At 50.8% G+C, this 6,036-nt stretch overlaps 1 pseudogene; it reads right to left on the bottom strand.

Moving 5' to 3' along the window:
* Window positions 1-3,860: 3,860 nt before the first annotated feature.
* Window positions 3,861-3,979, bottom strand: LOC122896193 (annotated as a pseudogene).
* Window positions 3,980-6,036: the final 2,057 nt, after the last annotated feature.

Here is a 6,036-nt window from a genome sequence, read left to right as displayed (position 1 = left end):
AACTCCATGACATGAAAATCCATGTCAACACCAGTGACTTTGAACTTCACCCCAGTGTCACCAGTATGAAACTGCCATTTCTTCATCTGCAACGGGCACTGGAGGTGGGCTTTTCAGGCATCCATGCAGGAGTGCTCTGCTCCCCAAACTTTCCACATGGGGGACCTGGAGCCTACAAACGAGGTTCCACCAGTCCATTAGAAGGAAACCTTGATGTTTCGAGCATCTCAAGCCCCAGGGTGGGAAATCCTCCAAGGCTTCATGACGCCTCCCCTCCATTTGCTGGTCATCATAGACACAAACTCCAGTATGAGCAAACATCTGACATCCGCCCTTACTCAGGTGCTGGATGTCTCGAATCAGCTGCTGCACACTGGAAGTGCCTTCTGCTTGTCACTGAATTTAACCATAGCTTGTGTTAACAATTCCATCCTCAAATTCCTGGTCCCCAAGCCCTCTTGATAGGGAATTCTGGAGCCACAATGCAACATTCTGCCTGCCCCACAGAAAGAAGAAGTGCCTGGTGAGTCTGCCCAGAAACCCCACATCATGGCCCTTGACAGCACCATAATATCATAGGCCGCCATGGGCTCTAAGACTCTGTCTCACACAGCCAGAGCCACGACCTCTAGGCAACAGAGTGGGTCCATTATCCTGAAGGTGGACCTGCCATGGCCCGAAGCCATCATATCTACAAAACCTGGATATTCAGGCATCTGTCCCCAGACCGTAGCTCAAATCCCTGCCTATGGGGGAACCTGAAGCACAGGATTATTCCTCCTTTCCGATGGCAGAAACTGGCTGTTGAGATGGGTGTCTTATCCTCAGAGTGGGAACCAGCTGCATGACCCATGAGACTAGGTCCACTCATGGGAGACGCCCTGGGCACAAACAGGCATTGTGACCCTCAGCATGAGCCTCCTAATCAAACAAACACCCTCAGTAGCTAGACCAGCGGTCCACAGACTGGGCCTGCCAGGTCCCTAGGGCCAAATCCTCACCCTCGTTTGTGCTTTCCAGGTGCCCAGACCCAGAACCTGTCTCTCAAATCCCTATTTTGGGGGTCCCCTGAGACGGAAAACATCAGCCTTCCCTTCTCCGAGAGACACCAAACACTGGGAGCTGGGCAGAATCTCCAGAGAAGAAGAATATCACGTGGCCTCTGTTAGGGTCCGTGATCAAAGGAACGAGACTGATACAAAGTGAAGGTCAAGCAAAACTTTATTTCGCGCCAAGCATCAGGAATCAAACTACCGGTCAGAGCTACCTCTTACGAAAAGGCGGTGACGATGAACCCAACAAGGTCACTTCCAAGAAGGCCACTCTGGACGAGGCCACTCTAGATGACGCTGCTGCTCCGCAGATGAGGCCGCTCCATGATTGGAGCCGTTCCCAAGAAGAGGCCACTCCCAAGACAAGGCCACTGCTCAATGAAGTTGCTCCCCGGACAAGGCCGCTCCCAAGAAGAGGCTGTTCTGGACAAGACCATTTCCTGGATGAGGCCACTCCCAATGACGAAGAAGCAACAATGACAAGGAGGACAACCCAGATGACACAGACTCTGCTCCCCACGATGCTACTCTGACCAGGCTTCCACCCGGAGGAAGCCACCACTGCGGACAAGGCCACTTGTGGTTCGGGGTGGCGAGGCATTTTGCAGCGAGGCTGCTGGTGTCTAGGGGCCGTTGGCATCTCAGGGCTGCTCACGCCTCCAGACCGCTGGCATCTAGGGGCTGCAGGTGTCAGGACCGACTGCTGGCATCTAGGGTCTGTAGGCATCAGGACCGCAGGCGTCGAGGGACTGCTGACAACTGGACTGCTGGGCCGCCGCTGGAGGCTGGAGGCTGGAGGCTGGAGGCGGCAGGCGGTGGCGCTCGGGACCGCCGCCGGAGGCTGGAGGCTGCAGGCGGCGGCTCGGGGCCGGCGGGAGGCTGGAGACTGCAAACACGGTTGTAGCTCTTACAAGAGCTGTTACAGCTCTTCTATTCACCGTTGACTCCCCTGCTCTCCGCCGACTTCCACCGCTCTCCGCACCGCTTCACCGCTCTCTGCCGACTTCACCGCTCTCCGCGGACTTCACTGCTCTCCGCAGACTCCATCCCTCCTGCAGCAGCCACTGCTCTCCTGTAGCAGCCCCCCCTTGACAGCCTGGCAGAGTAACCTTTATGGGGGTGGTTAAGCCCCGCCCCTACACAGGTGGCCAATTGAATTCCAATTTTCCCAGTGGATATACATACGGCTTACTGATTGGATGTCTCCACGCAGTCTGCCCCACCCTTACATTCAGGGTCCACAAGCAAGTTCCTCTGGGAGGGGCAGACCCTTACATTCCCCCCTTTTCTTTGGAGATTAGTCAAATCCTTGACTTTTCAGATGGTTCTACCTTATATTGAACATATAAGACTAACATTTTATCGCCCCAATTTTCTTTAGTATAGCAACAATACACTCACAGTTTCTTTAGTCTTAGTTTCAGTCTATGGTCAGCAGGGTCTTTTGGCTGCATTTCCCATTTCTGGAGGGCATCCTTACTCTCAGCTCGTTTGACATGACCCGCATGAACCCAGGCCTTGATGCCTTCCACTTTTACTGCCATGGGGGTGGTTAGGATAACAGTAAATGGTCCCTTCCAACGAGGCTCCAAATTCCCCACTTGATAGCGACGTATCCAAACCAAGTCCCCGGGTTGGTAAGGATGTGGTTCCACCGTCTCTGTTCCAGTATAGGCAGTTTGGATCCCTTCTTTTTAAGACAGACTGTAATGCCTGCAGTGACTGGGGTATAGACTGATCAGTCATTTCTGCTAGGGCAACCTCCTGTAACCTAGGACAGAGCTCCCAAACATTATTTTAAATGGGGTCACCTTGTTTATTACATCGTGCCCTGAGAGTAAAAGGAAGGAGATTTTCTATCCACCGCCAGCCTCCAGAATTAACTTTGTCAAGGTCTTTTCGAGAGTCTGGTTCATTCTCCTTGCTCAGAGCTCTGGGGCCAGTAGGCACACTGTAGTTTCCAGTTAGTGCCTGTGGCCTCGGCCATCTGTAGTACCTTGGTGAATGCAATCAGCTTTGCTTTTCCACCGAGATCCTATGTGGCAGGGCTGTCATCCAGAGTCTCTGCCCAGGAGAAACCATTGCAGCCCCCGCATACCTCTTTTCCACTGACCATGTAACTACTCCCTTCTGTGAACAGAGTCATTTCTGCATCCGGGAGGGGAGTGTCTCTGAGATCCGGCCTTATTCCTGTGACTTGGGTTAAGACCTCCCCACAGTCGTGTGGATGGTCAGCTAGCTCTTCTGGCAGCAGTGTGGCTGGATTTAGCACTGCTGGGGGTCGGAAGGCCACTTTTGGTTCATTGAGGAGAAGGGCCTGATACCCCGTTACTCGGGCGTTCATCATCCATCGGTCTGGTGGAGTCCGGAGAAGGCCCTTAATCGCGTGTGTGGTGGTTATAACAAGATTTTGGCCCAAAGTTAATTTACTCGCATCCTTAACCAGGAGGGCTGTTGCGGCAATTATGCGGAGGCAAGGAGGGAACCCAGCTGCTACTGGGTCTAGTTTCTTGCTAAGATAGACCACTGGCCTTCACCATGCCCTAGAGTCTGAGTCAAAACTTCTTTAGTCAGCCCTGCCTTCACATACAAGTGGAAGGGCTTGGTAACATCTGGGATGACCAATGCTGGGGCACACAGTAAGGCTCTTTGTAATTCCCGAAATGCTCCTTCTGCCTCAGCTGTCCACACTCTACCATAGTGAGTCCTCCCTTAGCCAGTTCGTAGAGAGGTTGTGCCATCTCCGTGAAGGTAGCATCCACAGCCTGCAGTAGCCCACCGTCCCAAGAAATTCCCTCTTGGAGATCAAAGCAAAAGCAACCGGTATTCCCTGGCAGTCTTCCATCCAAGTACTAACCAGGCCCGACCCTTCTTAGCTTCCAAGATCAGACGAGATCTGGCGCCTTCAGGGTGGTATGGCCGTAGACAATCATAAGGTTCTTACCCGATATTCTCAGATGAGTGTACGTGACACCCTATATAACATGGAACCGTCCTCCCCTTGCTGGAGGAAGCTGAACTTTCTCATACCCTACTGTTACCTTAATTTGTCCAGGCTTGGTTAGCTACCATATCTCTCTCGTTCATAGTTACATTGGCCCCTGGCCTTCTTGGGCTACTGATGCCTTGTGGTCATACCCATTCTGTACAAAGGAGGAGGTAGTGGAGTGTTTCTAAGTGCTTGAAACAGAATGATGTTTCAGACAGATGGACATGTTGTTCAAAGATGCAGAGGCTGCAGAGAGCCAGCATATTCAGAAACATGCCAGCAGCTGCACGTGTATCAATCGGGTCAGGTCCCTGGCAGCCTCTGATGGCCAAGATTTGAAGCCTTGACTCCCGAGCTCCTCCCATAGGCCCTTGTGTGACCCATCGAGTCCAGACATCAGAGAAGAGGGACGAGCAGCTCACGGAGCTTCAGAGAGTTTTCTTCCTCTTGGAAGATGGCTTCCTAGACTCAAAGTGGACCCTCAGGCTCTCGTTTTTCTAGGGCTGAGAGCCAACACAGAGGTGCTAAGCAGAGTCCAAATTCATTGCACAGAATTTCCCCTGTTCCATCTCCCAGATTCTGGGTGGAGGAGCCCAGAGAGAACAGCTGTGATCTGCTCTGCCATTGGAGCAGGGCTGTCCCTGGATGCTGTCCTGCTCGTGTCCCTCGTGGGAACTTAGGAGCGTCTTATTTAAGGTCTGTCTGTATAAACCCTGGACTGGGCTACTCCATGGAGTAGATGACCGTTATGCCATATGAAGCCCTGCAAGATTTAGGGTGCAGTCCATTCAGACTCCATAGTGGAAGCGGTGGAGCCATAGAGATACATTCACACAGTCAGGCATTTTCCAGATTCAAACAGGTTGGACATCCTCCCCTTTTGGTATCCCTGGCTAATGGGAGGTGATCAGTCTCCCCTTCCATTCTTTTATGAATGGATTTAGCTCTGACAGTGGCCTTAGGGCTGTTTATCTCTCTTTTACATATCTCCTACTTTTTACATACAGAGTTGCTTTTCTCATTTCCATCAGTCTTAATTACACTTAACAGAATTTTGTACTCTTAGAAATACCTTAACCTCTACTTAAGACTAAATATAAACCAATGGTGAGTTGTTACAACAGAATTCTTTAGATGGCAAATTTATCAATCAGTTAAGCACAGAATGTGTTCACCAGCAGATTTCAAAAGTACAAACCCAGTTCCAGCAAACAGCGCCCTAGCATTTCATCCCATTTGATTAGGATCTAGATGTCCAACAAATTTAACTCCATTTGTCATTCAAGCAACCCTTCACAGTTTCAGGTTATCAAAGACTTCGGAAGCCACTTTAACAATTACTCATTAAACCCTTGAAACAGACAGTTAACCATCAGCCCAGCCATCCCTTCGCCAACAGACCTCATGTTCCACCTGGGCCCATTCCACTTCAGATGCTATGCTTTCCCTGCCAGCAAGGGGGAGGGGCCAGGCAGTCCACGTCGGGCCAGAGAAGGCAAGGAATTCCCCGAAACAAAAGACGTTTCGGCAGCTGCTTGGGAATATTCCTTAAAGTCTCTGTCTCGAGGTTGGTTCATCCCACAGTACCAGTTCTGCTTACCAAAAGTGGCCTACTAGGCACTTATTTTCCATGCCCGGCTCTAATGAGCATCAGCATTGGACACCTTAACCCAGAATTTGACTAACTCCAGGTGGCTCGTTATAAAATGAGTGAGGGAGAAGCCCCACATCTATTATGAGGAACAGAGAGATGAAAGCTAGCGTCCCCTTACTCTCTGCTTGCCACATTCCTTCAACCATAACAAAACACAATAGACAACAAAAAACTAAAAACAAACAAATAACCACAACCCCAGTGGCCCTCGTCCAGAGCCTGCTGCTGGGGGGGGGGACTTCCTTTCCTGAGCTCCATGAGCTTTTTCATATTCTCCTATTATCTTGTTATTTACCTTTATATTTGTTGTTCCTTTAGAGTTCCTATAACCTTTAAATGGT

This window comes from Neovison vison, chromosome 14 (assembly GCF_020171115.1).
Source record: "Neovison vison isolate M4711 chromosome 14, ASM_NN_V1, whole genome shotgun sequence".
NCBI lineage: Eukaryota > Metazoa > Chordata > Mammalia > Carnivora > Mustelidae > Neogale > Neogale vison.
This window is presented reverse-complemented; position numbering and strand designations above follow the sequence as displayed.